We start from the raw sequence: 10,913 nt of genomic DNA on the forward strand, positions 1-10,913 counted from the left end.
AAACTAACTAGCCAATCAGAAGATCAGAAGATCAGAAGATCAGAAAGAGCTTTATTACCAACAATTATTCCTCATAAAACAAATAATTTCAAATAACAAAAATCAGAAAGAGCTTTATTGCCAAGTATGCTTACGCATACAAGGAATTTGTTTTAGTGACATAAGCTTCCAGTACACAGAGACAACAACAACACACACAAAAAAAAAAAAAAAAAAAAATCTGCAAATAAATAAGTGTATAAACAACTGTGCTATAAATGATAATGGAATAACATGGGGAATGAAACACATGCAGGGAAAACACAACATTATGAGTTCAGGAGTGTGACATTACTCCCCCCTCTCGGAAGGTGCGACCTGGCACCATAGAAACAACAGAGGGAGGGGTGGGTGGGAACTTGGGAAGAGGTTTCCGGTGGGGGAGGAGCTTGGAGCAGGAGGAGACGGAGGGAGGAGCCAGGAGGAGACGACAGAGGGAGGAGCTTGGAGCAGGAGGAGAGGGAGGAGGGACAGGAGGGACCTGGAGCAGAAGGAGCCCAGCAGGACCCAGGCCACAGCCATAACGATGGCCCAAGGTGGAGCCGACAGTGGGAGGAGCCATGGAGGAGGAATGGCTGCCGATTCCAGGGGGCCGACCAACGGCGGCAGAGCAGGTGGAGGGGGAGCCCGAGGCGGAGAGCCGAAGAGCCAGGGTGACGGGGAAGATCCGGAGGTCCTAGGTGGAACCGATGGTGCCGGCCACTGATGCAGAGATGTGGATCCGAGAGGCCACGGTGGGAATGAAGGCGCCTGACAGAGCCAGAGGGACGGAGGGACGAGGCGAAGCCAGAGGAGTGGAGTCCCGAGGTGCAGGATGGTCCACGCCAGACCAAGGCGGAACCGGAGGGATGAGGGAGCCAGGCGGAGCTTGTGGACTGCCGTGCCACGGTGGAGAGGAGGCAGCTAGGAGCCATGGTGGAGCGATGGGTCAATGGGCCGAGGCGAAGTCCAGGCCTCGGAGGCTGGAGGCATAGGTGAGGGAGACTCAGATCAAGGCAAACCGCAATGATGGTTGGCTGAGGGCGAGCAGAGGGGCTGCCCGATGACAGCAGGCAGGAGCGAGTGGGAGGGAAACCAAGGATGAAGTAGGGCGGGACGGGACCAGCGGAGACATCGGAGAGAGGAGGGGGGGGGGGGTAGTTCATCCTCCAGTTCAGATTCCTGGTCTATAAGATACTCCTCATTTTGGCACTTTTGGCACTCCATAGTCCGCTCACTCTCAGCCGCGATGCAGGGGGCGGAGCTCCACTCCACATTCACACTGTCCGCGGCTCTCTCCCTTGCGGTGGGCACTGTAGCCAGCTCTCGCACCTGGTCTGACAGGTTGGGCTCTGGCTCTCCATCATTGGTGGGCTCGGGCATGCGCGCCGCACATCGGGGAGATGGTGGGCTGGGCTCTGGGTCCGGAGTGGACCTGGCGGGGATCCTCCATGGGGCAGATGGTGAGATGTGACTCGTTTCTCACCAGTTTCCAATCCACGAATTACACAAACTCCCCCCAAGGAACATCCACATACCAAAATGATAATGTCTTGGAACTCAGCCTGGCATTATAGAATGCGCAGAGCACTTCATCCAAGTAGCTGGTGATGTTAGCTAGCAGTAGGAACTGTCTCGTATGGTCCTCGAGAGAACGTCCTTCCTGCTCCAGGAGGAGGAGGAGGAATTCGGGGAGAAGGAGGGGATCCATGGACACAACACTATGGAAAAAAAAAGACTGAGGAAAACCGGAAAACAAACAGAGGGTAGACATGCAATTTAAAACTTTTTGTAGGTCAGGTCTTCTGTCATGCTACTGTGCCAGAAGGAACACGAAATCGAGAGTAATCAAGAGAGTCTTTATTAATCCAACACAGGGGTACATCCAACATGGAACTCAGGAGGAAGACACATGTACAGACTTGTAGACCCAACAAACACAGACTGAACAGACATGGGTTTTAAAGACAGGCAAATGAGGGACTAAGGAGACACACCTGGGAACAAATCAGACAGACCTGGGAAGGCAAAACATCAAGGAGGGACAGAAACTGGGTCACACAGAACATGGGGAATGGAACACATGCAGGGAAAACACAACATTATATTACACCCCCCTCCCCATCTGGAATTTAGGCTCTTAACAGTCTGAATATATTGCAGGTTCCTGTGGTCCACACCACAAATGGCACAGCTGCCCCCTCAAGCCTGAAAGCCAATCTTCCCAAACCAGATCAGATGGTAAGGGTTGCACAGGTCAAATTACTTGAAAAAACTCTACCTGAAAAACTCTGATATCAGAAGGTACCTGTTATTAATGATTATTACATTAAACCTCCACAGATCTTGTCCTTGATGTCCTCCACCAAACCAGTGGTCGGGTTAGCCACAAAACTCCATGAGTAGTAATCTCCCACCAACCATCTACCCTGACAAAAAGCCGAAGACGGTTCTGTCAAAACACATTGATCATCTTAATTCTGAAAAGAAATCAGTACATTACTAAGCGGTACGTCAGTCACAAGTCTATCTGTTGAGGAGAGAGAGCACAGGTGCCACCTTGAACCTCTCCAGTGGACATCACACTGAATTTAGAAAACAGTGAAAATTAGGGACCTCACAGGAATAGACCCCAGGATTGTAGATTCAGAGTTCATGTGGTCAGAATGGGCAGTCTATGGCAGTGGTAACTGGTTGCCCAAACTGCAGCTGCCGGAATTGGCCCCAAAGTTCAGATGCCAGAGAAGCCAGGACATTAACCTGCTCCTCATGACAGATCAAATCATGGCACCTTGAAGCTTGACCACCAAACAAATGGGGTCCATACTGGCCTGAGTGTGGTGTCAAGATCTGGTTGGGAGATGACCCAAGAGCAGAGATATGTTGAACAGAAACTTTATTAACAGTCAGTAAACATAAACAAACACTGAATCATGGACCACTGAGCCCCAAACCGAACTCCAACCAGCTGGGTAGAGGAATGAGGAAGAGTGAGGTACAGGTGACCCTTACAAAAAAGTAGTATACTTCAAGTTTATTTCATTAAGTATACTTAAGTAAAGTTCAAGTATATTTTTAAGTATACTTTATGTAGCAAGTATACAAATATGAGTGTTCTAGTAGTATACTTGTAAGTGTACTGTTTCAATACTCCTTGTGACTAAATTGGCCCACTTTCTAGTGTATAAAAGTATACTTTTAAATATACTTTAAGTATAACAGTAGCAAACTTTGATAACACAACTAGTTTACCTCTATGCTTGTAGTTTGTACTGCAATTATACTAAAAGCGAACTTATAGGTATACTGATAGTTTACTAATTAAATATTTTGTACACTTTTAAGTAAAGTCTCAGTAAACTACTAGTTTAGTAGTTTTATACTGCAAGTATACTCATAAGTTTTCTTTAAGTGAACTTCACATCATACTTTAAGTATACTACTATGTCCCTATTTAGGGTTCCATTTCTATATATTTTGTTATATGAATATCTGAACATACAAAACATCCAAAGAAAGAACAGGGTATCTGCTTGTAAACTAAAAATTTTGATTCTAGCTTCATGCATTCTTTTTTAAAACACTTTAATGTGGGTAAGTGTCATAAAAAATAAAGAAACAACACTTTGAACCAAAAAGCTGAAAAAAGACTATGAATTGGATTCAGAATGATAATCAAAATGTAGATGTCGAGTCGATCAACACCCCAAAGCTTGACAGTCATTATCTCTTCATCGGTTGACATTTTATTCCATAACGTTACATGTTTCATGCTGTTTCATGGTGTTAGTATCTGTTGTTTCTTTTTTTCTTGTTCACTTGTTTTTTTTTTTTTTTTAATTTGTGCAGAAGATGTGTACTAGCGCCCTCTACCGTATATAAAGAAAACACGGATTCTAGGAGCACAAGTATAGCTCAAATATATTTAGACTTTTTGTAAGTATAAGTCAAGTATACTTAAATGTCATATTAAGTATATTTCTGAGGAGTACATAAAGCCCATTTCTGAGAAGTACTTAAAAAGTTAACTAAAAGCATACTTTTCCTGTTTTTAGTTTAATAGAAGTATACTAATAAAACAAACGTCTTTTTTGTAAGGGGAGGATCAAAGTTAGAGAGACAGTCCAAACCAAATAGATAAAATCCAAAGGCAAGTCAGTATCAATGTCAGTGGCAGGCAGAAGCCAAAATCAGTACCAAGACAAAGTAGATTATCAAACTTTATGGAGAAGTCAGGTAACCAGGATTCTGGGCAGAGACACAGTATGAAAATGGGACAGATAAGGCAGGATAAACTAGACAGAGAAAACAGCAAATGGAAAGGTTAAGAAAATACTGAGCAAAGAAGACAGTGATCAAACCACTGTCATGGCCACACCAGGCTCATCCAACACTCAGCACACTCAATCACAAGAATTCTAATCAGTCACACCTGTCATGAATCATCTCATCACCCAGCCAGCACTATAAAAGCACACACTCCTCACTGCCTCATGGTCTCCCTTGTGGATTGAGGACTCAAAAACATATGCGCTACTTACCTGAGTTCTCCTCACTCCAAAACCTGCTATACCCAACCTGTTCCCAGCTCCTGTCAATCTCCATCATCTCATCTATTGTGTGTGCTCTTCATTTCTGGAAAAACAAGGAAAACACTCATCAGTATCTTCATTAACTCACCCAATACTGTCTATTTAATTGAAATCACCTGACATTATCCATTTCCACAAAACTCTTGCTGTAGTGCATCAGTGGCTTCATACACATGCATACTAATATGATGTCAGAGAGAGAGAATAGTGCACTTTGTGTCTAAATTGTATTGATGACCCTTTCATAAAATATGTTCATAAGCCCCCCCCCCCCCCCCCCAATATATCCTGGCTCTTCCAAGCTTTATAATGGCAATGTCAGGGGTGTTTTTTGTCAATAGTCCAAAAGAAGTCTAATAAAGCGCAACCATCTATAATAAAAAAAAGTGTCCAATATGGCTCCAGGGGGTGAATAAAGGCATATGCACACACGAGAGAGTGGCATCCTTAATATCACACAAATTAATTATCATCTCTCATTAAACATTCCCTTTAAGTTGGCCTATATGTACGCGCAGTCACAATAGAACGCCATTCCGGCGGATGGCGTAGGCATAGCATAATGTCCGGAGAGAATATGCTACAGTAGTCTCGCGAGAACCAAAGTTTGTTACAGGAACAAAGGAAACAAAGTTTCCTTATTTTTGCAAAGGAAAACCAGTCTCCTCTTGGCTTATATTGACTCAGACTGACTCAACTTTGTTTTGTGCTTATATTTCATGACCAGTGTTTTGTTTTGCTTTCTCCTCTGCGCTTCTGCATTCATCACTTCTCACGATTACGGTTTATAAAGTTTTAAATATAGATATTTTTCTTACAAAATCTAGAGATTACGGTTTATAAAGTTTTAAATATAGATATTTTTCTTACAAAATCGCATTGATTCACTACATTTATTCTACCTGCCTATCTACCCTTATTCACCACCCAAAGCCATGTAGGACACTTTTAATTATGGATGGTTGCCCTTTATTGCACTTCTTTTGGACTATTGAAAAATAACACCCACTCACTGCCATTATAAAGCTTGGAAGAGCCAAGATATTTTTTAATATAACTCCGATTGGATTCGTCTGAAAGAAGAAAGCCATATACAGTACACCTAGGATGGCTTGAGGGTGAGTAAATTATGGGGTAATTTTCATTTTTGGGTGAACTATCCCTTTAAACTATCAAACAACTGTTGTTCAAATATGCTAAATGTTTTCAGTTTTTCAGATTTTCACATTACAATCTAATAACTCAGACTTTGTTACTGATACAATAGGCCTATTTGTTTAGCAAAAAAAAAAAAAAAAAAAGGAAAGTATCTTACGTTACATCTCATGCAAGACTTCTTCCCTCACCAGAGACAAATGTTTGAATGAGGTTAGATCCAGTGTTTAAAGCCACACCCACAATGCCCCCCCAACACGATGGATAGGTACACACATATACTGTACATGCCAAGGTGTAGATTCAAATGTTGACCAAAGAATGAAACAAATTAAGTTTAAAAAAAAATAATTATGCTGTTACAGGTAAATGTCATGCGATTTTAGTTAATTTATTTAGATAATTTTAGTTAATTTGGTTATTTGTATATTTATTCTTTCAAGCCTAGGACTTGCATGCTGTATTCCTTTAGTACACAACACACATGGACACACGTAGTTAAATGTCTAAATTTTTATGACATCTTATGGAATGCTGTCTCATGCAGTATTTGGTCAAAGATGCAGAGTCAGTAATGTTTGAATATCAATTCTACAAATAATGTTAAAATGTTCCCAAACACTGGTTTGGTGAGTTTGCACAGGATCTGCTGTGAACAAACATAATGGAAATAGTGGACAGAGATAAGTAGACCCCGAGTAGACATACAAGGAAGTTCCGCTGTTTTTTTTTTTTTTTTTTTTCAACACTGGTCTGGTGAGTTTGTGTGGGATTCACTGTTAAATTTATAGCAAAGTTCAGGACAAAAGGTAATTGTTTTAACAAACAGGTGCAGTACTTCTAAATCAAATAACTGAAAATCATGTATGCAAGAATAGTGTAAAAGTATGGTATTTATGTTTAAAATAATAAAGGTACTGTGGGTTAAAATAATAATGTTTTTGTGACATTGTGTGATTTTGAGTGAAATATACATTGCTTTAATATTAAAAATGTATTAATCTCTAAAACACTGAAAGTGTTCTATATTCAGGCTTATCCGTTGAAAAAATGTTCATCAAATGCAAATGTTCTTTTAGAGGTGTTGATTAATCTGTTATAAATTTGTTTAGTTCAATAAGTTGTGCAATAGATTAGTGGTGACTTGTCGGACACTTTGGGGGAGAACTTGCAGTGTTTATTAATCATTCATTAAAATAGTGTGATTTGATGTTTTCAAAATGTTGTGTGCAGATGTCAGTATTATAGTGAGTGAATGTTAATTAACATGCTTGAAAAATGTGATTAGTTCGGTGATGCAGGAGTATTGATATTGCAAGGCCCACATAATGGTGCTAGGCCATATGCTGACCAATGAGCCGTATAAATATGGATTGTATGTTTGTAATGAACATTTAATTCTGTTTTGCTTTGTGTTCATTATTTGAGTCACCGATTGTTTGAGACATCTAAGCACATAGAGATTAATTACTTGGACTTGGAAATAGTATTTACATGTTTTAATTGAAATACAGGTCCTTCTCAAAAAATTAGCATATTGTGATAAAAGTTCATTATTTTCCATAATGTAATGATAAATAAAATACAGGTCCTTCTCAAAAAATTAGCATATTGTGATAAAAGTTCATTATTTTCCATAATGTAATGATAAAAATTAAACTTTCATATATTTTAGATTCATTGCACACCAACTGAAATATTTCAAGTCTTTTATTGTTTTAATACTGATTAAATATCAGGCCAATTGAGCACAGTAATACCATGGGCAGTAAACCATCTACCAGTGGTTTTGGCACTGTGAGCAGGTGCCAGGTCGCGCTGAAAAACAAAATCTTCATCTCCATAAAGCTTTTCAGCAGATGGAAGCATGAAGTGCTCCAAAGTCTCCTGATAGCTAGCTGCATTGACCCTGCCCTTGATAAAACACAGTGGACCAACACCAGCAGCTGACATGGCACCCCAGACCATCACTGACTGTGGGTACTTGACACTGGACTTCAGGCATTTTGGCATTTCCTTCTCCCCAGTCTTCCTCCAGACTCTGGCACCTTGATTTCCGAATGACATGCAAAATTTGCTTTCATCCGAAAAAAGTACTTTGGACCACAGAGCAACAGTCCAGTGCTGCTTCTCTGTAGCCCAGGTCAGGCGCTTCTGCCGCTGTTTCTGGTTCAAAAGCACACGCCTGTGCACGGTGGCTCTGGATGTTTCTACTCCAGACTCAGTCCACTGCTTCCGCAGGTCCCCCAAGGTCTGGAATCGGTCCTTCTCCACAATCTTCCTCAGGGTCCGGTCACCTCTTCTCGTTGTGCAGCGTTTTTTGCCACACTTTTTCCTTCCCACAGACTTCCCACTGACGTGCCTTGATACAGCACTCTGGGAACAGCCCATTCGTTCAGAAATTTCTTTCTGTGTCTTACCCTCTCGCTTGAGGGTGTCAATGATGGCCTTCTGGACAGCAGTCAGGTCGGCAGTCTTACCCATGATTGCGGTTTTGAGTAATGAACCAGGCTGGGAGTTTTTAAAAAGCCTCAGGAATCTTTTGCAGGTGTTTAGAGTTAATTAGTTGATTCAGATGATTAGGTTAATAGCTCGTTTAGAGAACCTTTTCATGATATGCTAATTTTTTGAGATAGGAATTTTGGGTTTTCATGAGCTGTATGCCAAAATCATCAGTCTTAAAACAATAAAAGACCTGAAATATTTCAGTTGGTGTGCAATGAATCTAAAAAAAATTAAAATTAAATTAAATCATAACAATATGAAAAACAAATAACTTCTATCAAAATATTCAAATTCTCTAATAAAGATGGAAAACCACTAATTAATTGATGAATCATTTATTATAGATAACTAAATATTATATATCTCATTAACAGCTTGTGTTACCAATAGTTAATTAAGAATTAATGCAAACAATGCTATTTTGGAAAGTTGGTTGTTGTAAATTATTACTGACGTGATTATGCATAAAGTTTGCGGTGGAGAAGCATTGTGGAGTGTGGTCCACTCTAGTGTCAAAATGGAGACAGCAGCTCTTGAGAAAATGCAAGTTGAGGTTTTATCCATGCCAAAATCCCCTATGCAAAGACAAGCTTCTAAGGGTTTATGAATTCCTGAATGTGGCAGATCAAGAGAAGATTTTATCTAAATCTCGCTTATCCTTGATCTCTCACATTTTTCACACATTTCGAAGACATAAAGTAACAGAGCTAGAAGATGGCGACATGTCTGAACTGTTAAGACTGAGAGATAATTATAGAATTGAATACTGTAAGAAAAAGTGATGAGGACATTGATGATCTTGATGAAAATGTTTATTGCAGCATAACAGTGACAAAGTACATGTAGTACCTTGGGTTCAACAGAGTCAGAATTAACCCAGAACATCCTAAGTTCAAACCTTTTATACATTTTCAGTTTACTACCCTTCATGTAATTGAAGTTACTCCTGTTGTAACAGCTGTAGTCTCTATGTTAATTAAGTTCTGACACCCCTTTGGTGGTTCTCAGTGTCCCACACCATTCCCATTCTACAATTGGTCACCATTTGCTCAGGATGTGCCCAGACAGCAAGCAGTTTCGGCCCAGATCCGGCCCACATCTGGCCTGCATGGATTTCATACGGGCCAGATGTGGGCCCTGATCTGGGCCGAAACTGCTTGCTGTCTGGGTGATCATCCCAAATGGTCTACAAACAACATAACTATTGACTTTCTTCTTCTCTATAATAATTAAGCCATTTAGCTGGGTTGAAGCAGACTATAATTTTTTTACAGTCCCCTCTTTGATGCTCTTGGCCCAAAAGAAGCATCACATCCACTCCCTTACACAGATTACTCCTTCCTTCCTAGGCAGGTGCCCAGTGGCGGTGAAGCCCTGCCTTAGGTTGTCCCTCTCTTACTTAAGGAAAATCTAACCCATCATTGGGTCATCACACTGGTTATCATTCCATCCAATTAAGCAAAATTTATCATTTTGCTCAATTTATCATAGAGACTTTTCTCTCAAATTTTGCAAAATCACATACAAAATTTTTGTGTGTGGGGGGTGTGGGGGGGCACTTTGTGACAGTACAAACATTGTGACAGTACAAACATAGCCAAAGGAGCAAACACATTAATCAACAGGCAGCACAGTGTGTGTGTGTGTGTGTTTGTGTTTTCATTTTGTCACTTGCATTGTGTCCATTCTCTCAGTGTGGACGACCTTTGTCCACATGGGTGAATTAAATAGACAATAATATATTTTCTGCATTCGAGTATGCATATATTTGTGTCGTTCTAGTGTTATGTGAATCTGTGTCTTTGTGCATTTCTTAGCGTGGGTATGTCCTCTGCCCATTTATTTTCCATCACCGTGGTAAGACTGCTGTCCACAGTCTCTGAAAATGGTTTGATCTCTCCTTGGTTCTCTTTTCCAATGTCCATTCTTTTTTAGTTTGGAAGAGTCCTTCTAAAAGAAGCAGTCATTGGTGCTGTTGTAGTCTGTGGCATTGGTGGGTCTCAGGGTTTCTAGATCTTTTAGGCTTGGAATTCTAGATCTTGTATGTCTGGAAATCTCTCGATTTCTATTTCTGATGATCACCTCTGTTCTTTAAGAAGTCCCCTTTTTCTTGTGGAAGTCCCCTGGCTCCACTGGTTCTGCTGGCCTTCTTGTGCTTCAGATGACCAGATAATTTTTTCTCCAGGAGGGCACACCTTTCCAGCAAACATCTTGATGCTTTTACCTGAAACAAGATCAAAAAGAAGAGGTTGCCCCCCCCCCCTTTCCCCCACAATAATCTTTTCAGATTCAAAACATCAAAGCTACAGAAATTTAGTCACCAAATGCAATTAAATAATTTCTCATAAATTAAATGTAAATATTCATGTAATTAAAACATTTCTCAGAAATGATAAAGAATCACCCCCTTTTGATAGTAAACATATTTTTCTAAAATATTTTACTATCATAAAACAGTTCCTCCAATTCACATCAGCATCTGCTTGTGACTGAGCTACAGTCATGTTGTTCATGCAGTGCTGTGTCTGGCAAGGTGTGAATGGCTTCTTCCTTATTTCCTTTCAACATTGCCAACTGGGTTCCTAAACTGACTATTTTCTTAAGCAAACCATGATAGCTCATCCTTCTTTTGTGTGAAAAGTG

Source organism: Cyprinus carpio, chromosome B25 (genome assembly GCF_018340385.1).
Source record: "Cyprinus carpio isolate SPL01 chromosome B25, ASM1834038v1, whole genome shotgun sequence".
Classification (NCBI taxonomy): Eukaryota; Metazoa; Chordata; class Actinopteri; order Cypriniformes; family Cyprinidae; genus Cyprinus; species Cyprinus carpio.